Source organism: Tupaia chinensis, unplaced genomic scaffold (assembly GCF_000334495.1).
Source record: "Tupaia chinensis unplaced genomic scaffold, TupChi_1.0 Scaffold000216_1, whole genome shotgun sequence".
NCBI classification, from domain to species: Eukaryota; Metazoa; Chordata; class Mammalia; order Scandentia; family Tupaiidae; genus Tupaia; species Tupaia belangeri.
In genome coordinates this window covers 3225661-3247524 of record NW_006159691.1, presented here as the reverse complement: position 1 = coordinate 3247524, position 21864 = coordinate 3225661, and the positions used below count along the sequence as shown (strand labels likewise).

General features: G+C 42.2%; 1 long non-coding RNA gene across 1 annotated transcript in view; it reads left to right on the top strand.

Annotated features, from left to right (window-relative positions):
• The first annotated feature begins 3002 nt into the window (after positions 1-3002).
• Positions 3003-21864, top strand: part of LOC102500677 (uncharacterized) — a 114502-nt gene continuing 95640 nt past the window's right edge. Inside the window, exon 1 of the long non-coding RNA XR_001370326.1 lies at positions 3003-3083. This is a non-coding gene — a long non-coding RNA (uncharacterized LOC102500677). The remainder of the gene's footprint in view (positions 3084-21864) is intronic.

Below are 21864 nucleotides of genomic sequence, written 5' to 3'. Positions count from 1 at the left end.
TGTATATGCCACACTTTGCTTATCCTCCATTTATCCACTGAGGAACCCTTGAATTGCTTCACCTTTCGGCTATTATGAAATATGTTGCTATGAATAAGGGTAGATGAATATCTTTTAGAGGCCCTGCTTTTAGTTTTGTGGGGTTTTTTTGGGGGGTATATTCTCAGATGTAAAATTGCTGAATTATATGGTAATTCTATTTTTTGTTTTTCGAGGAACCACCATAGTGCCTACACCATTTTACATTCCCATTAAAGGCGCACAGGGTTTCTGGTTTTTTTACATCTTCAATGCTCATTTTTCACTTCGTTTGATAATAGCCATTCTAATTACCCCTACTCTTATAGAAGTCAAATTCTAGCAAGAGTCAGGAGAGGAAGGAGACAATAAATAATAACAGATATAATATGTCATACATTAGATAGTATTTTAGAAGGTTACGTAAACATAGAACGGGGTAAAGGGGGCTTCAGGAATGGCAGTGAGGGGAGGTAGTGTTGGTGCTCATTTTCACAGGTGGTCAGGTTAGAGTCACTGGTCCATTGGGAAGATAAGCTAAGACCTGAAAGAAGTGAGGAGTTGGTCTCAAATAGAAAACTTTCTAGTGTCTTTCCCTGTGGAAGCTTTTTCCTCTGACGTACTTTATTGGTCATTTTGAGAGGATCCTGGGGATGAGAAAGATAGGTGGGGTGTCAGGGTGTTATATTTTTATGCTTGAGATACCCTCTACCTGGAGAGCTCTTGTCTCTTCCTGGCTAACTTCCATAGCTGACTCTACCTGAGGACATCAGCATGCTGGGCTCAGACACGGTGAGGAGATGGTCCAGGGTGAAAAGCAGCCAAGAGTCAGGCAGTGGGAGAAGCCTCAACACTGGTGATCAAGGCAGATCTGAGCTTTAATTTGGAGAGCAGACCTGAGTATGAGCGTGTATAGGACATATGGTCAGAAACAGGCAGATGATAAAAATGGGGATATATGTAAAGCCTGAAGCATAAGCAAGTTTTAAAATTTTTGAGCTGAATCTGGGGCATAGGACAGGAAACAAAAAGAAAGATTTAGGGGGTCTCAGTGGCTCATAGACTTATGATCCTATCAGTGGCTCATAGACTCATGATCCTATGAGATGGGATTCCAAGGCTGGTGGAAAGTATATGCATGACTGAAAATTCACATCAGAGACTAAGTGGTCAGGCTAGTCTGAAGGAGGTGGAAGATTTGTATTCTGAGGTATTCGCTCCTACTAGGGAGTGGAAGTGGAGGCATTGGACATGGGTGGCCATTTGGCTATAGTGGAAAATAAGGGGAAAGGGAGGCAGCTATTGTGTCTAACTCCCTGACATGGAAAGCTCTTAGCGCCTGCCAAGTATCACTTCCATGGTAATTGTCATTGCCTTTTCCAATGTGCCTCCCCTGTTCATTCCTTCTTATAACAGATTCTGCCCCTTACCTGTGATGATCAATCACAGTATCCCATCCCTACACTGCTACAATGACTTCATAGAGGAAATGACCACAGTTGGAGTTATCAGAGACCCATGGCATTTTTCTGATTTAGGCTAGCAGGGAGGTCATGCTTGTCTTTGTTTCATGGAGCTAGAAGGACAATCTGTGACTCCTGGTGACCATTCTCTGCTTCATAAGAGAGCCTGTTGTAATAGAAGTGAGAGAGTGAGGTGAGAGAGAGCAAGAGGAGAGGAAGAAAATGAACTGAACTCTAGGCTTCAAGGTCTCCTAAGTTGTTGGTCCTCTTAAAATTCTCCTTTGCATCTATGGGTTGCCTTAGGATCCTTCTCTCTAGATTGTTTCTTTCGTTTCTTCCCCTCCATGCTAGGTTGAGTTGAGATTTCTATCACCTGCCCACAAGCATTCTGATTACTGAAGCAAGTTTCCACAGCAGGGGCCACCCCCTTGTTCTGGAAGATCTCTCCTCTTTGGTTTCTGTGGTTCCCAACTCTCGAACTGGTCACCACTGTGCCTTATGATGACAAGTTTTCCTTCTGTCTTTGTTTTGTACTGCTATAACAGAAGGCCTGAGGCTGGGTACTTTATAAAGAACAGAGATTTATTTCTTACAGTTCTTGAGTCTGGCAAATCTGAGATCAAAGAGTCAGCATCTGACGAGGAACTTCTTGCTGTATCATCCTATGGGGAAAGGTGGAAAGGCAAGAGAGGGCCAGAGAGAGAGCAAGAGGGGGACAGATCTGTCCTTTTATAAGCAACCCACTCCTGTGATAATGACATTGATCTGTTTATGAGGGTGGAGCCCTCGTGACCTGAACATGTCCCATTGGGCCCTACCTCCCAATATGTTGTACTAGGGATTGTTTTCAGCATGTGCTTTGTAAGGGACATATTCAAACTATTTGCAGCTTCCATGGAAGTGTTCTTCCTGGTTCTGGCCTTCTCTTTGTGCTCTTTGCTTCCCAGACATTGCCCTTCAGAGAGCTCACCCACTCATACAATGTTAGCTGCCACTTCTGGGTGAGACTGTTGGGCAGTCCATCCTAGAACTCCAGTGGTTTGTCCAGCTGATGATTGCATCCCCTATGGCACCCCATGATGGTTCATAACCACAGTGTTCAGAAGGAAAAACATGGGCTTTTGCAGTCAGACAGGTCTGGGTTCTGGCTCAAGAAAGCTGACTGTATCTTGTGTTTCAGTCAGGACACTTTTTGGTTATAAGGACATAAATCCATCTTTATTAGTAAAGAGGTATAGATATATTAATTCAAAGGAATGTACACAGGCATTAAAAAATTTAAAAAAAAATAGGGACAGGTTGTAGAGGTTCAAAAACATGTCTACAAATTATTTGATATTTCTCCCATCAAGGGATGGAGTCCGATTTGCCTCTTAACTACTGGCTGGCCTTTACAACCTGAAGTTAAACAGTAGAGTGCAGTGGAAGTAATGCTTCATGACTAGCCAGATTAGGTCATAACAGGTGAATTCTCCTGTAAACAGATGTCTTTGGAATGTTAAGTCTGGAAAACTTCCAGGCTTTCAAAGCCACAATGGAGGAAAGATCACACAGAGACAGAGAAAGATGCTGGGGAGCCTAACATGTCCCAGTCCCACCTGTGTAAGTCTTCTAGTCCAGACGCCCAAGATGCAATTTAGGCCAAACATTCATTGATTCCAGCTCCAGTCATGGTCTGACTGCAGCCACATGAGAGATTTCAAAGCCAGATAATTTCAGAAATGTGGGAGTTGAGAATAACTGATTATTGGTTTTTCAGGTTGCCCAGTCTGGGATGATTTCTTACAGAGTAATAGATAACTGAACACAGGTCAAAGATTTCACACAAGGAAACCCAAGTATGTGGCCTTTGTCTCTGGGGTTGAGCTGCCTTTCATCTCTGTGTCTCTCTGTTTCCCATGTTCTCTCTGCCTGTGTCTCTGCAGATGAGGTTTCTATTGCTCAGCAGTCCTCTGCTCCCTGCAACTTCGGCTTGACCTGTGTGGCTCTGGCTTTCACTCCAAACTCCTACTATCTTCTAGTCAGACCTTATGGGCCATGGGCTTAGAGGTGATCAGTTGTGGCTATAGAAGTATGTGGCTTGGGATCTCCAGGTGGAAGCAAAGATGTTGACAGGGCCCAAAATGTCTTAAACAAAGGTTAGACTGGGGAGCGATGATCAGTATCTTAAGGCTCACCAGTATTTTAAATATGTTTAAGCCTTAGCATTCCTAACTCAGAAATTTGATGATGTGAGGGTGAACATTCAGATATGCTCAAGTTAAATTAATTTCTGAGCTGGGCCAGTAGGTGGCATGGTGGTTAAAGTGCTGGACTCCCACTGGTTGACCATGGTTCAAGTCCTGGACCAGGCATCTTGAAAATCATGCTGGGCAGGTATGTATGTGTGCCCAAAATCCCTGGAGGAGGATGGAGGAGAGGGGGTTGTGGCATGGCTATTTTCCTCTTAAGAGAGATGTGGTTTCTTACTTCCCCTCTCTGTCTCTCTCTGGCATATGCACAGGCTCTATGGCCAAAAAAAAAAAAAGTCTAAAAAAATTAATTTCTGAGAGTTTTGATTATCAAATGAGAAAATTTACATATAAAATATCCAGCACAATGCCTACAGATAACAATTTACAAGGTTAGTTTCTCTGTCCTCTTCCTTTCCCCTTCTAAAAACAAAAATATTTACATTCCTTGCTGGACTCCCACTGGTTGACCATGGTTCAAGTCCTGGACCAGGCATCTTGAAAATCATGCTGGGCAGGTATGTATGTGTGCCCAAAATCCCTGGAGGAGGATGGAGGAGAGGGGGTTGTGGCATGGCTATTTTCCTCTTAAGAGAGATGTGGTTTCTTACTTCCCCTCTCTGTCTCTCTCTGGCATATGCACAGGCTCTATGGCCAAAAAAAAAAAAAGTCTAAAAAAATTAATTTCTGAGAGTTTTGATTATCAAATGAGAAAATTTACATATAAAATATCCAGCACAATGCCTACAGATAACAATTTACAAGGTTAGTTTCTCTGTCCTCTTCCTTTCCCCTTCTAAAAACAAAAATATTTACATTCCTTGTTTTAGCATTTGAAATTGAAAGCCTTCCAACTTTATCTTTTTCTAATTCTCTGATGAAACTATGCTCTGGCTAAACTGTTCTTTTTGATAATCCAGGAAGAAGTGAGAGATTTATTATGCATAGTTAATTTTCATATTTCTAAGTAAACATCTGTAGATGTATTGGCTATTGACTTGTTCAATGCCTTTGGAAGTCATGCAAATCATGATGACTTGTCATTCAGAGCCAATCCCTGAATAACCGATTGTCAGCCCTTCTATGGCTCCCCATTGCTCAGAAAGCAAAATTCCCCCTCTTACCATGTATATTGCATTCATCCTTCAATCATCATTGCTCACTAAAGTCTAGACAAACCATCCCTTTCCTTGTTTATTATCTCAAGCTCCTTCTTATGTAAGCACCTCCATCTATGCTGTTTCCTGTTTCTGAAATATTCTTCCTCCTACCTCTTCATGTGGTTAACTTCAGAGTTTTAACCTAAAGACAATTTCTTTGCTAATTTCTTTACACCAACTAAGCGAGGTTCTCTGTTCTATCTTCTTATGGCATCTATTTCATTACATCAATCGCGATGGCAATAATGTCACTATTTTTACGCTGATTTATACAGTATCTATGCCCTACTAGACTATCAGCAACTTGAGGGTGGTGATTCTGTTTTCTTCTGCTGTTTCTCATGGTATTTGGATCGAGGTACTCATTGAACCATTCACTTGTGTGAACAGAAGCTGGTGCCTAACACTTACATAGTGCTTATAACATTTATAATCACATTTAATGAGAATAAATGAATGATCAATGTGCACAGTTTGAACGGTTCTGATTTCAGAGGGGGTTAACATGCATATATTACCATTTTCATATACAGTAGCACACCTATCAGATGTGCAGTAAGTAGTAGCTCTTGTTATGCAATCAACTTTGCTAAGTTTGACAACACTGTCCAAAGAACCATGTGAGACTCTCCATGTAGCAGGAGAAATTGCCTATTGCTGTCATTGCAATTCTAAGTGAAAGAGGGCAAGCTGGGTGTCGCCTCTTCTCTGTGTCTCGTTCCGTGCTTTGCTCCAGTTTTCTCTGACCCATAACACTGTCTGATAGAAGATTCTTGGGGCCTGATCATTTTCAAATGTTTATTTGCCTCTCTGCTCGCTAAGCTGTTCATGCCTATTTATCACCTGAACTAAAGAACAGGGCTGGCTTGCTAGTAAATAGCTGACAGATGAGGTTGTGTAATGAGAAAATTAGAACTTCACGGCTCCTGTGCAAGCTTAGAATCTGCCGTAATAGCTTGGAGCTTGCAGCAGCTTCTGAGTAGAAGAGAGACCTGATTCCAAGAAGAAATATGATAATTGAAGGCCTGGAGGAGGTCAGATGACTTTGGCCAAATAGGAAATTACCTTCAGTTGCTCTGTTACTGTAATTCAGCAACTCCAATTATCACAAGGTGATAAAGTGTTTGACTGTGTTGTATAACACCCTGCCTCGCACATGTCCGAATCCATTAAAGGAGCCTTAATGAAATCATTGCCCTTATGATGCCTAATTACGGGTGATATTACTCCCATGATCAGTGTAGGGCTAGTGAAATATAAGGAAGCAAAGAACAGGCCAATTAATACAACATGTATTCCAAAATTCTTTCATCCTGTTTCAGGTTTAGGGTGAGGATTACTGGGGCAGAGGGAAACTGAAAGCAGAAGAGTTTCTCTGGGAAGGGAAGAAGGACTAGGTGCTTCTAGACTCTGGAGTTGATTGTTGTCCAAGCCATAAATCTGATTCCAAGCTTTCTGGTTGCCATGTCAAGTAAAGAAACAAAAAGGCACATCATGTTCATTTCTTGACAAAAGGCAGCACACACATTCATTCACCCAAAAGGCTTTTTCCTCCTGCAACTTAATTCACACAGGAATCTGTCACTTGGCTGCTTGTACGTTCTTCCTTCCTTCTTCTCTGTATCCTCTTCCTCCCTACTTTCAGCAAAGCCCCAATAAATCTCATACCCTCCCTTCTCTTTTAATCTGTAGAAATAGGGCAGAGTTTGGTTGCAAAGGACTTTCACATCAGCAAAGTTGTCTTCCACTTTCTCTTGGAGGCTCCGTTTTCCCATCAGTGAAAATAAGTGATAACGTTATCTCTTTAGATGGGCTGCCTACATAACAAGCACTTATTCCACAATGTGTACTGAGTGCTTTCTCTAAGGACATTGCAGTGTAGAACTGTGCCTGTGTAAATGACGCTGACCTTAATGTGACATAGGTATCCTCAACTATCATTGTTAGAAAGCCATGGGAGCTCTTCATTTTTCAACAAATATCTCTTGCTAGCAGCCATATTGTTTTTGAAAAACAAGCTCAATATCCTGGAGAATGCCAGGAAGTTTCCTGTGAGTTCATACTTCATAGTAATTCATGTCTTAGGAACACTTTGTTATGTTTTGTCACTAATCTGTGAAGTAGGCATTAGAATGTCCATTTTGCAGATGAGAAAATGGAGGATTTGAGAGGTTAATTGCCAATGAATCTGAATTAGCAGCAGTATTTAAGAATGTTTCTGTTCTCTCAAATAGGGGGACACATATGCAATTTATATAATTATACAATTATTTAGGATATACAGACTCTTAAATTTGGGTTTATATTATGATATGGCATTTCTTTGTTAATTATTATTTTTAAATTACGAAGAATTATATGCTTATTGTAAAAAAATGGAATGATACCAAAGTATACTTGAAATGTGAAAACGTGACAGCCCCTTCACTATTCCTCTCTTGCATCCTACCCTCCAGAGGTGATTGCTATTCACCATTTAGTGTATATCATTTCAGACCTTTTTCTAGATATCAAAAGTGATTTCTGAGTTTCTTTGCATCTTATTGGGAACAAATAGTTACACACCTCAGGCAGGCTAGAGATTCTGCCAGGATTTGGAACACATTTAATAGTATGATCAACTTAGAAATGCCAATTGCCTTTCCCTGTCTGATGGGCTTCCTGAGGAGTTAATGTGCTAGAAGCAAACACCCAATGGGATATACAAAACTCCTTTATTAGGAGCAGACACAGTGACTAATACCTCCCAGGGCAGAAATCTGGTCTGCCCTACCACCCCACCCCGCCCCCAGTGTGGAAGCAGGAAGCCAAGAGCTCTAACCCATCCACATCTCAGTGCACAATCCTGCCAGTTAACACCCATGCTCAATAGAATGGAGATACCTCTTCCTTTTGGGGGAGCTAGGAAAGCACTGGTGTGTGTGTGTGTGTGTGTGTGTGTGTGTGTGTGTGTATGTGTGTGTGTGTGTGTGTTTACTGCTTATAGCATCTTTTCCCTATGGAATTGTGTAATCCAGCCTGGACCTTGAGCATTAATGGTTTTCTCACTCCTGCACCCCAAGTCCCCACTCCACATCCCTAAACTTCACTTGCCTATATGTACTGACACTTTCCCAGGAGCATTTGCAACAACTCCAGCATCTTATCTTATCTCCTTCTCTGAGCAGTTTCCCTCTATATCCTTCCCTGGCCTGAGGTCTGGCCTCTGGACCTTTAAAGACCCCAGGTTCCCAGGTGGTGTGGTGCTTTTTGCAGTGCCTCCTCTCTGTCTTCATCCTCCCAACCTCAGGTTTGGGATTGAAAACTCCTGACTGGGATGCTGAAAGGCAGGATGTTTTGTGCTCTCCTCAAGTCAGACGTGTCTCTGCCAAGCTTGAGCTGGCTTAAACTGGATCTGCCATACGTTGACATAAAAGCCTCTGGACCTTTCATGTAGTCATTCCCCACCAACTAGCCTTTAGTGTCTGCAGTGATGCCAGGCTGTGTGTGTGTGTGTGTGTGTGTGTGTGTGTGTCCAAGGGTAGGGGGGGTTACTTATAAATATAAATCAGGTTTTCTTCCCCATCAAATTTTGTTTATTTATTGAGCATTTACATACACTAAGTACTGTTCACCTAGGTGCTAGGGATATAGAGGTACAAAGACCTGGCATCTTTCCTCATGGATCTTAGAAGCTAGTAGAGGGAACCAGCAGTTAGTGTAATGGCTATGTCGCTGGACTCCCACGTAGTCGACCGCGGTTTGCATCCCAGACCCGGTGGCTTAAAACTCATGCCGGGCGCGTGTGCGTGCGTGCCCAAGATCCCGAGAGGAGAATGGAGGAGAAGGGATTGTGGCGTGACCATCCCCTCTGGGGGGTGATTTCTCGCTTTCTGTCTCTATGTCTCTCTCTGTCTGTCTGGTGAGCGCACGCGCCCTATAGCAAAAACCTCTCAAAAAAAAGCTAGTAGACAATAGAGACCAAAGGAAAAAAAGAAAGAAAGAAAAATAAGTGTGCACAAATAATAAAAAATAAAACACAGGGTCAACAGGTGGCATGGAGGTTGAGGCTGCAGGATCCCATGTGGCCAACCACACAGTTTGAGTCTCCAGACCAGATGGCTTGCAAACCACACTAGCACGTGTGTGTGTGTGTGTGTGTGTGTGTGCGCCCAAAGTCCCAAGAGGATAATGGAGGAGATGGGATCGCAGCATAGCCATCTCACTTGAGGGGTGAGATGGCTTTGTCCTTACCTTCCCCCATCTCCATCTGTCTCCAAGGAACACCCGTACTCTATAGCAAAATAAAAGTGAAAAAGAAAAAGAAATGGTGATCCTTTTATACTGTATATACAAGGTATTTCCTCTTAAATATTTTATTCACATTTTTTGAGACTGTGGTGTACTTGGTAGTGCATGAATAGGTTATCTGTGCTTTCAAAGTTTATCTTATTATGTTTTTTATTTTGCCAGAGGCTGCATGTGCTTACCAGAGAGAGACGGAGAAAGAGACAGTGAGAAATCATCCTCTATGGGGGCATGGTCATGCTACAATCTCTTCTCCATTTTTTCCTCCTTTGGGGATTTTGCACATGCATACACATGTATGTGCCCAGTGTGTTTCTCAAGCCACTGGGTCTGGGACTCAACCTGCATGGTCAGCCATGTGAAATCCAGCTGCTTTAACTAACACACAGGTAGGCTCAGTTACCTACCCTTTCCAAGCTTCGTTTTTCTTAACTGCAAAGTAGAGATCTGAATTTGAACCTGGTTCAGAAGTGGGCAGTCCCTGTGGAAGTTGGTTTCTAAAGATAGAGCCTAAGGTGAAAACTGAACATAGTCAAGATTTCCCCTTGAAAAATCTCAAATCCCTCAATCACTCAAAAAGTTCAAACATATAAATTTCTATATAAAAATATAAGGTATAAATTCTAACATGGGCAATTCATAGGCAACCATATAATGGATCTTCAAAAAGTTCATAGAAATGCACATTATAAAAAAAAAAACAAAACAGCATGGATTTCAAAAGTTTTTGTACCAAAATAAACTTGTACTTTAATGCCATTTTTCTACAGACTTTTTGAAGTGTTCTCTTATGTACATGGTATATGAGTTAATATTTAAACTATAATTATATACTATATTTATAAATATTCTTTTTGTTAAATGGCTAGACTGAAATATTTATATTTTAACCTCAAAAATGAAAATTTCATGTTCTCTAATCTAATTACTGTTTTTTGCTTTTGCTCTTTTTTTTTTTAAGGTTGTACTTAAAGGTTGTACTTAAGGTTGTACTTTTTTAAGGTTGTACATGACCTCACCTGAGAAAGATAGAGAGACAGAAAGAGAGGGAGAGGGAGAAAGCCCCCCTCCCATGGTCATGGTCACACTGCAATCCTTTCTCTCCCAGTTCTCCATCCTGTTGGGATTTTGGGTATGCACACCCATGTGGCTGGGGTAGTTTTCAGGACTGAGGCCAGGATTTGAATTGCAGTTGGTGATGTGGGGTCCAGTTCTATTAACCATCAAGCCATGGGCTGGTCCTCTTTTGCTTTTATACATTACTTAACAGATATTATAATAGCATTGTGTTATTTATACACACACACACACACACACATAGAAATATTCTAAAATTAGACTGGGTTCATGGTTATGTGGCTTCTGTATATTCACTGAAAAATCATTAACTTGGGAACCAGCAGTTAGCGTAATGGCTATGTCGCTGGACTCCCACATAGTCAACCGCGGTTCGTGTCCCGGACCCGGTGGCTTAAAACTCACGCCGGGCACGTGTGCGTGCGTGCCCAAGATCCCGAGAGGAGAATGGAGGAGAAGGGATTGCGGCGTGACCATCCCCGCTGGGGGGTGATTTCTCTTTTTCTGTCTATGTCTCTCTCTGTCTGTCTGGCAAGCGCACACACCCTACAGTGAAAATCTCTCAAAAAAAAAAAAAAATCATTAACTTGTATACTTAGATGAATGTATGTTATGGTATGTAAATTAAATTTCAGTAAAGCTGTCAAAAGAAATGAAGGTGCTTGCTCGGGACCACTAGACATGTGGGTTGGGGTTTGGTATATGGTGTTTCCCACCATCCCTTATAGGGTAAGTCAGGTCTGGTAAGCTCTATAAAGGAAAAGTCAGAGAGGTGAGGTGACTAGGTTGAAGACACACAGAGGTATGTGTCAGAGCCTGTGCGAAAGTGCCATCTTGGGCCCCAGCCTGGTTCCATCTCTCTCCCTCCAGCCCAGGGGTCCCCTCCCCTCACTCTGCCTCACAGTGTTCTGACACTATTTGCTCCAAAGCACGTTTTGGGGGCTGAGCAACCTAGGAGTGGTATGACTGTGGAAAATGGATTTGCACAACTGCCTTGCTGGGCAGCCTACTTTGGAAATCATTTGTGACCTGTAATTGACCATGACGATACAAAAATTGGAACCTGAAAATCACAAACATGCTGGGTTATTAGATGGTGAAATTGCAGTTTCCAGTCAGCCTGCTGCTTCCCAGCTTCTCTTTTGCTTTATGGGACTGGAGCTCAGCAAATCCCCACAATATACCTCCCCTCCTTTGCCTGGGTGGGCTTGAGCTACTTTCCTCTGCCCAGGGAAAAGTGGCAATAGCTCTGGTCCCCAGCTGGGCAAGCCACTGAGGGGAGGAGAGACAAGCCCCCATGTGCCCAATCAGATTACATTGCTTCCCTTTGAAGTTATGTGTGTGGTCTGAGTCCTCACTTGGGCTTCCCACTCAGCCTTATGGGGACCTATAAGGTCCCTGGTGACTCCATCACCTTCCTTGACCTTGATCTCTCCTTGCTCATGCTACTCAACTAACTGATATACTAGCTATTCCTCCAACAGTCAGGACATTCCTGGCTCTGGGCCTTTGCACAGGCTGTGCCCTCTACCCAGACATCCTTGTGGCCAATTCTTGCAAGCCTATGACTAACCTTTTCAGTGATGTCTGCCCTGACCACTATGTTTAAAACTGGTCCTATCAGCCACCCCAAGTTCCTTCTCTTCTTACTCTGCCTTATCTTTTTCCCCCATGTTGCTGATGATCTTTTACAACAACAATCTGTGTAATTTATTTGTCACATTTAAGATTCGTTGCCCTCTCTTCTCATAGGGATGTAAGTTCCAGAGGGCAGTGATATTATCTATTTATTCTCTGCTGTTCCTAAGGTACCCAGGAAGAGTGCAAATCAGTCCTCAAAAAGATTCATATTATCTGTTCTATTATGATAATTAAAAATAATTATTTAATTTTATTATCACTATTTTAAAATTTGCTATAGGGCATGTGTGCTCACCAGAGAGAAAGAAAAAATGAAAGTGAGAAAGCAAGCTGCCTGGTCTGGGACTCAAACCAAAGTTGGCTATGTTAGAGTCCAGCCTTAATTACCATGCCACTTGCTAGCTCCTATTATGATAATTTTTTTCTTTTTGAGAGAGATTTTTGCTATAGGGCACATGTGCTCACCAGAGAGACAGAAAGCAAGAAATCACCCTCTGGGGGGATGGCATGCCATAATCCCTTCTCTTCCAATTTCCTCTTGGGATTTTGGGCACTTACTCACATGTGCCTGGTATGAGCTTTTAAGCTGCCAGTTCTGAGACTCGAACTGCAGTTGACCATATGGGAGTCCAATAACATAGCTATTATGCCATTTGCTGGCCCCTATAATTTTTGATTGATATATCATAGTTGTACATATTGATGGATACAGTGTGATTTTTCAATACATGAATACAATGTATGAAAATCAAATCAGGACAATAAACATATCCACCATCTCAAACAATTATTACTTTAGGTTGTGAACATTTGAAATGCTCTCTTGTTATTTTGAAGTATGCATGGGATTGTCCTCCATCACTGTTGTTCAACTGTGGTGTAGTTCTCTGGAACAGGGGTCCCCAACTTCTGGGCCTTGGGCTGGAACTGGTCTGTGGCCTGTTAGAAACTGGGCTGCACCGCAGGTGAGTGGTGGGTGAGCAAGTGAAGCTTCATCTATATTTATAGCCACTCTTTATTGCTTGTATTACCACACAAGTTCCTCCTTGTCAGATCAGTGGTGGTATTAGATTCTCATAGGAGCATGAAACCTATTGTGAACTTCACATGTGAGGGATCTAGGTTGCATGATCTCATAAACTATTTCCCACCCCACTCCAGTCCATGGAAAACTGTCTTCTGTGAAATTGGTCCCTGGTGCCAAGAAGGTTGGGAACTGCTGTTCTAGAATGCATTCCACTTATTTACTTGCAGTTTTGTACCTGTTAACCAAATTCGTTCTAACCTTCCCTCTTTCCTCCCCTTCAGCTTCTGGTATCTAGCCTTTCACTCTACAACTCTATGAGATAAAATATTCCATGTTTCCACTAATGAGTGAGAACATGTGGTATTTATCTTTCAGCAACTGACTTATTTCACTTAGCATAATTTCTTCTCAGCTATGTTACCACAAATGACGGAATTTCATTCTTTTTAATGGCTGAATGGTATCCCATTGTGTATGTATATGCGTGTGTGTGCTTATGGACATGACATTTTATCCATTCATCAGATAATGGACACTTAATCTGATTCTGTATCTTTGCTATTGTGAATAGTGCTGGAACTAACACAAGAGTGAAGATGTCTCTTTGATATATCAACTTCTTTTATCTTTTGGATACTTACCTGCAGTGGGATTACTAGATCATAATGAAGCTCTATTTTTAGTTTTTTGAGGAACTCTGTACTATTTTCCACAATTGCTATATCAGTTTACATCATTTACATTTATTTTATTTCCACAGTGACTATCAACAGTGCACAAGAGTTCCCCTTTCTCCATCAGCACTTGTTATTCACTAGCACTTTTTTTTTTTTATAATAGTCTTTCTAAAGGGAGTGAGGTGATGATATCTCATTGTGGTTTTGATTTGCAGTTCTCTGAGGATTACGGATGTTGAACCTTTCTTTCCATGTATTTTTTGGTTATTTGTCTTCTTTGGAGAACTGTCTGTTCAGATTGATTGCCAAGAATATTTTATGTGCCACCAAATTTACCTATTTAATGCATATAGTTCAATGTTTTCTAGTATGTTCACAAAGTTGTACAATCATCACCACAAGTCAATTTTAAGACATTTCACCACCCTCAAAAGAAGTCCTAGACCCCTGCAGTCACTTCTGTTTTTCTCTTATCACCTCCCCAGTTCTAAGCAAGCACCAGTTTACAATCTCTGTAGATTTGCCTCTTTAAATATTTCTTATAAAAGGAATCATGCAATATATAAACATACACACACACACACACACACACACACACACATATTAGAAAAATCATGATGTATTCTTTTCTATGCAAAAATGTGTCATGACTTTTCCATGTTGTGGTATATATGACCCAGCACATGCACACACACACACACACACACACACACACACTTTTTCACACTTTTTTTAAAGTTTTTTGCCATAGGGTGTGTGTGCTTGCTAGAGAGATGGAGAGAGACAGTGAAGTGAGAAATCATCCCCTGGGGGGATGGCCATGCCATAGTCACTTCTCCATTCTCCTCCTGGAATTTTGGACATGAATATATGCACACCGGACATGATTTTCTCGCTGTCAGGGCCTGAACTGGAACTGTGGTCAGCTATGTAGAAGTCCAACACCTTAACCACTATGCCACCTGCTGGCCCTCATGCAATATATTAATATTTTTAGTGGTCATCCATGTTGTGTTATATATCAGTACTCTATTTCTGTTTTATGGCAGAATAATACTTCATTGTATGGCTAAACCATGTTTATTATTATGTTTATTATTATTATTATCATGACTTCATAGACATTTGGGTTGCTTCCACTTTCAGGATATTAAAAATAAGGTTGCTGGGGACCAGTAGATGGTGTAATGATTATATCATTGGACTCCATGTAGTCAACCACAGTTTGAGTCCCAAACCCTGTAGCTTAAAACTCATGCCCGATGCGTGTGTGTCCAAGGTCCTAAGAGGAGAATGGAGTAGAAGGGATTTGAGGCATGGCCATCGCCCCCCGCCCGACGGGGGTGGGGGGATGTTCATTTGAGGACAAGTTTTCTTTTCTTGGTTATATATCTAGGAATGTAGTTACCAGGTAATATGGTAACTTTATCTTTTGAGGAATTGCCAAACTGTTTTCCAAAACAACTGCACCATTTTATAATTCTACCAGCAGTGTATGGGGTCATGATAGGTGTCTTGAAAGTTAAACATCTCAACAAAGAGATATTAAACCTTTGCTGGATAAACATTCTGATGTCAAACAAATGTTGCCAAGTCTCTTTTAGAAAGTCTTTTTGACCTAGCTTCTTGCTCTTTTTCTTTTTCAGACCTCCATTCCCTGCTGGCCCTAGATAAGTCTTGAAAGGAATCTTGGGAATTCTCAGGTAGACTAGGAAGTCTGTGAGTCTGATGTATTAAACTAGGATTAGGTAGTCCCAGCTCCTGGTAGATAAGCAGTTCTGTGCTTCCTTCCTGCAATGTGGTCCTTATAAATAACAAGTCCTGGTTGTATATTCTTTTTTTTAAATAATTTTTATTTAACCTTATTTTTAAATTTAACCAGAGAGGGAGGGAGGGAGAGAGGGAGGGAGGGAGGGAGAGAGGGAGAGAGAGAGCGAGAGAGCGAGCGAGCAAGCAAATCTCTAGGTCTGGGACTCAAACCGTGGTCAACTAGTGAGAGTCTAGCACCTCTAACCACCCTACCACCTGCCAGCACCCCTGGTTTAAATTCTAAGTCGATGGTCTTTCTATACAACGTGTGCTCTATGTGAAAATAGAACTTTGGCACATAGCAGGTACTCAGCATTTCTTGATAGGATAAAGCAATTGTGGCAGGTATTCTTAGACTTAAGGATGCCCGAAATCTTTCTTTTACCTTAGAGCAGCTCTGAGGGTGAGGCAAACACTGACCCTACAATGCCCACCCTAGCCTGCTGCAGAGGTCACCTGCAGATGGTTCTTGTAGGTATGTGGTGGCAGCTTTGTGTCTTTCTCTGCCTAAGGGCATTCTCTGATCATAAAAGAGTGTTTGAACTACATTTGGGGCAGCCAGAATTTCTGGAGAACCCAGGATCAACTCAGTCCATGAGAGATGGGTGTTGGCTTGGTTACCAGCCTATGGGGGAGGGTGAGTCTCAAGTCACAGTCTCAGAGAAGGTCCCTTTTGTCACTGGAGCCTAGCTGCCCACACTTGTAATCTGCCCCGCTCATTAGTTTCTTTCCTCTCTCTCCTCATTCCCCTACTCCCTCTTGGGGTTTCCTGGGATCACATCGTAAATAAACCACTGGCACCTGTACTCCTTACCTCAGCGTTCATCCCTGGTAGAGCCCAATCCAAAGTGACCCTCAGGATTTGTACTACCCAGCAGTCAGAAGGGGGCAGTTAATGACTAATGGCAGTCCTGCCTGATACCTGGACATGAGTAAGGATTTGATCTGAATTAGCACCTCGGAGATCTGAAGTTAGGGTTAATCAGCTGGAAGTGGTATTTTTTTGGGGGGGAGAGGTTTTTGCTACAGGGCCTATGCGCTTGCTGGAGAGACAGAGAGACAGAAAGTGAGATATCACCCTGCAGGAGGGATGACCATGCTGCAATCCCTTCTCCTCCATTCTCTCGGGATCTTGGGCACACATGCACACGTGCCCGGCATGAGTTTTAAGTCACCGGGTCCAGGACTTGAACTGTGGTCGGTTATATGGGAGTTCAGCGACATAGCCATTATACTAACTGCTGGTCCCTGGAAGTAGTGTTTCCAGGACGAGGAAGCCAGAGAGAGGACTGGTGGGCATTCTGAGTGCTTGTGAGTAGGCAGGGCAGCCATGGAGCTCAGAGAAAGAGGTCTGGGCTTTTTACAAAGAGCCTTTCACACTGGGGATTATGCAGAGTTGCCTTGGCCACAGGGGTGTGGGTTACCCCTAAATGCAGGCCAACTACATAATTATTGGGGCCCAGTGCAAAATAAAAATGCAAGGCCCTGGTTAAATTATGGATTTCAAGATGGTGACAGTGGAGCATTTAAGCAAGTGTGTGTTCCTTCTGTGCAAAGAGCCCTATGAGACTGCCAGGTTGCAAACCCAGAAAGCCAGCTCAGTCTGTTTTAATCTCCCTGATATCTGCTTCAGAAGCACTGGTTTAATCCCTGCTCTCCCAGGCTGGACCCTCCTGCTGGCCTCTCCACCCTAGGGGCATTCTGCCTTCCATGCATCCTTCACGCTGAGCCCTGAGTGATTGTTGCAAAACACAGCTGTGATCACTTTACGCCTCTCCTCAGGAGTCTTTAATAATGCCCCCGCTGACTGTAGCTATGGTTTTTAAATTGTGATGGGCAGTACCCCTGGGGGGCTCTGGGCCTGCAGCTCTGGGTGAGAGAGGCCCTGTTTGCTGCTGCTTCTCTCATTCCCATTTCAAACACAGCAGACCCATTTTTATCTGTTTTGCATATAAATTGTGCTTCCACATAAGATTTCATTTGAGGACAAGTTTCTACTCCTAAAATAAAAATACTTAAGGAAATGACTGGCTGCAGAATAAAACCCTAACTTCTTAGTTTAACATTTAATGTCTTCAGTGCTCTAATGCAGAGGTTGACCAACTTTAGCCCATGGACCTCACCCAGCCCTTGGCTAAAATAGCTTTTACTCTTTTTTTTTTTTTTTTTTTAATTTGCTAGAGGGTGTGTGAGCTTGCTGGAGAGAGACAGAGACAGAGAAAGAAAGAGGGAAAAATGAGAAAGCATCTTCTTCCTCCATGGGGGATGGCCACTCCACAATCCCTTCTTCATTCTTTTTCCTGGATCTAGGGTACATGTGCCTAGTGTGTTTTTTAAGTTACTGGATCTAGGATCTGAACCACCGCACCAACTGTTGGCCTTAAGTGGTTGGGGATGTGAGGTCTGGCACCATCATTCCACCTGGCCCAAGTTTTCACATTTTTAAATGGTTACTTTTAAAAAAAATTTTTTTTAAAGATTTTTACCATAGGGCATGTGCACTCATTGGAGAGAGACAGAGAGAGAGTGAGAGACAATGAGAGGGAAAGTGAGACATCCCCCCAGGGGAGATGGCCATGTTGCAGTCTCCTCTCTGTCATTCTCCTCTTGGGATTTTGGGCATGCATGCACACATACCTGGTATGATTTTCAAGCTGCTGGGTCTGGGACTCAAACAGCTCAGTTGGCCATGTGGGAGTCCAGAGCCTTAACCACCACACCACCTATTGGCCTTAAGTAGTTATATTTTAAATGGTTATATACATATTTATACACAATCCTCAACTTGGACGCTAGGCCTGGAAAGCATACATATTTACTATCTGGACCTTTAAGAAAAAAGTTTACTGATCCCCAATCTAGTGCCAACATTTCTTTCCAGGACTAGTTTCCAGGATTTTAGCGCATTTACTCTACAGAACCTGGCTAGTACTTTGCTTATACAAGCTCTTCGAAGAAAAAAGGGTGACTGCATGCCTGGTTTGTTGTCCTGGCAGCATCACTCATATTAATAGACCCTTTCCACTCTCCTAAGTGTCTCTGGGAAGTAGGTTATAGTGCCATCCTGTATATACCTGACAAATGAATAGCAAAGAAGATCAAACCCCACCAGCAAATTTTGTGACAAATTATATTATCTTAGTTAGTAAGGGCATCCCCTAAAGAGGTTCTAAGTTCTGGCTGTTTGAATTAATATCCAGAAATGACAAGCATTGTAAAAAAATGACCTTAAAAATAATTACTCTGTTTCTATTATGTATGTGATGGGCTTCTAGAACTAATGGCATCTTTGCTTGCCTAATTTTCTTAAAAGGATTTAACCAATCTATCTGATTTTTAAAAGCAGCATGAGGTATGTTAACAGAAACCCATGTTGGGACACAAATGCAGTCTCATGCTATGTGTTGAATATTTTGTTTAGAGAAAGGATATATTTAGGGATAGGGGTGGAGTTGTCCTTTCATCGGATATTCTAGGAAATGAACCATTTTGCTACTTTCTGTGCCTAAAACCAGCATGGGTGTTTATCTGTAATGGGTCCAACTTTTAGAGGATGCCGACTCCAAATGACCTGGATATTATCCAATTAAGTGCTTTTAAATTCCCAGTAATAACTAACCAACCTTGAAGGATAACTCAATTTTGGATGACTCTAATCTTATTTATAAATAGGCGCCTACAGAAATTCTGTAGTTTAACATAATTTAAAAAGTTGAGGTGCATACTTCTTAATGATCTCCCTGCCATCCTGTTTTTTGAAATCCATTCAGTCAAGAAGCATGTTTAGGGAGCACTTGCACTTCCGATTCTGGTGCTGGGAGGGTGCAGAGGATGATGTCACCTGTTCTCTGTCTTCCAGGAACCTGGTATGGGGAGTTGGAGCCAGTCAGTGCCATTGGTGATATGACAATGGCCTGCTTACCAGGCTGAGGGAGGGGTTCCAAAATCTTGGATCAGGTTTACTCTTTATTGTGAAAACAGCTTGAGAAGAATTACAACAGAGTAAAGGAATAGAGAATGATGGAGACGATATCTTTGTTCAGAACAGTCTGGGAGGGCCTCTCTAGAGAGGTGACATCTGAGCAAAAACCCGTAGAAAGTGAGTTCATAAGGTCTTTCAATACTTTTAATTCTTCTTTTTATTTTTAAAATTTTGCTATAGGGCATGTGCGCTTGACAGACAAACAGAGAGGGAAAGTTAGGAATCACTCCCTAACTCCAGAGGGGATGGCCATACTGCAATCCCTTCTCCCCCATCTCCTTTAGGGAGAATGGCTATGTTTTTCAAGTTGCCAGGTCCAGGATAGAAACCTTGCAGTTGCTCATGTGGATGCCAGCTGCCTTAACCACCGTGCAACCAGCTGGCCCTCACTCTTGATTAGTTGTGTAAATGTACTTGGTATAATGTCTCTGAAATTCCTCAAGGAGCCTCAGATCTCCCAATATTAAGAGAGACAACTTTTCTCTCAAAGCCCAAGGAAGAAAAAAAAGAAAAGAAATCAAGAACTGTAGGAGAAGCTGCAGTTCCTATTAAATCTGTTGGTTGCCTTGGGCTAAATTTACAGGTCCTTTCCCACAAATAAGTGAGGAAGAGTAGTTGAAGATTCAACCAAGAGATGGGATACAGAGGAATGGTAGAAAGAGACCCTCCCTGAAAGAGGGCAACCTCCTGATGGTCTCACTGAAATAAGGTGACTTCTTTAACTGCCAGCTCATATTTGTTGAGTATTTGCCTTGTGCCTGCCACTGGGTTGTGACCCTTTCATACATTAGCTCAGTGAATTTTCCCAACTCTCGAGATGCCGAGAGAGCAGAGCCCAGTAGATTTTAAAAGACAGAGACAGTGGAGATGGACTGTAGATAGAGCCTGTAGGGCTGGTCCTGTAGCCATGAAACCCGGTGCATAGGGAACAGGATCCCACATGGCTGACTACAGGTCAAATCCTGGTTCTGGTGGCATGCATGTCCTAAATCCTGATGGAGAAATAGAGGAAAAAGGATTCAGCACAACCACATCCCATTAGGGGATGCCTTCTCTCTCGCACGGTCTTGCTCTGTCTCTCGGATAAGCACATGCATCCTCTTGGGGCAGGGAAATGGAGACTGTATATGTCATGCTCTCTACTGCTTCCTCAGGACTTAGCATGGTTCTTGGATATCATCAATGTGCAATAAATATTTGTTGAATGAATGAATGAATAGCACTAGCAAAAGCAAGGAGTCAGGAAACTAGATGTGTTTAAAATTTCAACTGTCGGGGGAAGAGTCTTATCTCTTATTCTTGGTGGGGAAATCAAGTGGGGGAGACTGAGTGAGGTAGTTTGTGGAAAAGGACGTTGATACCTAGAATAGAGACCATATACTACAGTTTCTGTTTCCTGAGGCCATAAGAACACCCTATCTCCCAGCTTCCCTTGTGGTTAGGTTGAGGCCTAGTAACAATTATGACCAATGGACTGAGTGGGGGTGACATCTATGCTTGGACAGTTAATAACACATATGCCTCCTCCAATTCTCCCCTTCTATTGCAGCAACCTTGGAGGTCATGTGCTAACATGACAGAGCTACAGGATGGTAACAGCTTGGCTCTCTGAGTCATTGCATGGAAGGGGGCTACTTAATCAACACCAGAATTTTTATGAGGGACAAATATATCCTTTTCATGTTAGCCACTGAAATTTTAGAGTTTATATGTTACTGTAGCAAATCTTACTCTATCTTGACTAATATGTCATCAGATTCCTGGGAGCTTTGAAGGTGAGGCTGAGGGAGGTTTACCCTTAAAGAGCAAGAAATACCAGGCCTATCATTTTCAGGATTTCTGCCTATCCAGCCAGAATATGCCCATTGGTGTGGGGAAGCCCAAGAGTTTGTCCCACATTTATGGCAAGTGATTCAATGCCAAGATAGTAACGACTATCTATATGCACTCAAGAGATATTAACTAGGCAGATTCCTACTGAGAGAACCCTTCTCTTCTTTTCATCTGACCTGATGATCTTTGTAGGAGTCCAAACATGTTAAGCTGGCCACCAGAAGTGGTTTTGGCAAGAAGGCCTGATTGAAGAGATTAAGGTTAAGCTGAATGTGAAATACGTTTCAGAAAGTTCAAAGTAGTTCAAACAGCAGAGTTTTTGTGATTGCTGATAGAGAGGCATGCTTTATGTATTGAAGTACTGAGTATGGAGGGAAAACAAATAGTGGTTTCACTTTAATCTTCAAAAGTAGTTTTTGAAAAATAGGACCACATTTCTACATGAAACATAAGACCACACCATATTTGAAAAATAGGACCACACCTTTATTTCTCTTATTCGACAGTATACCATAGACCTCCTTCCTCCACATTCTCTTTAATGGCGATGGATGTGCCATACCTCCTTAAGGCATTCTCCTGTTGTTTGTCTCTGATTCTTTTTTTTTTTTTTTTTTTTTGAGAGAGAGATTTTTGCAATAGGGTAAGTGAACTTGCCA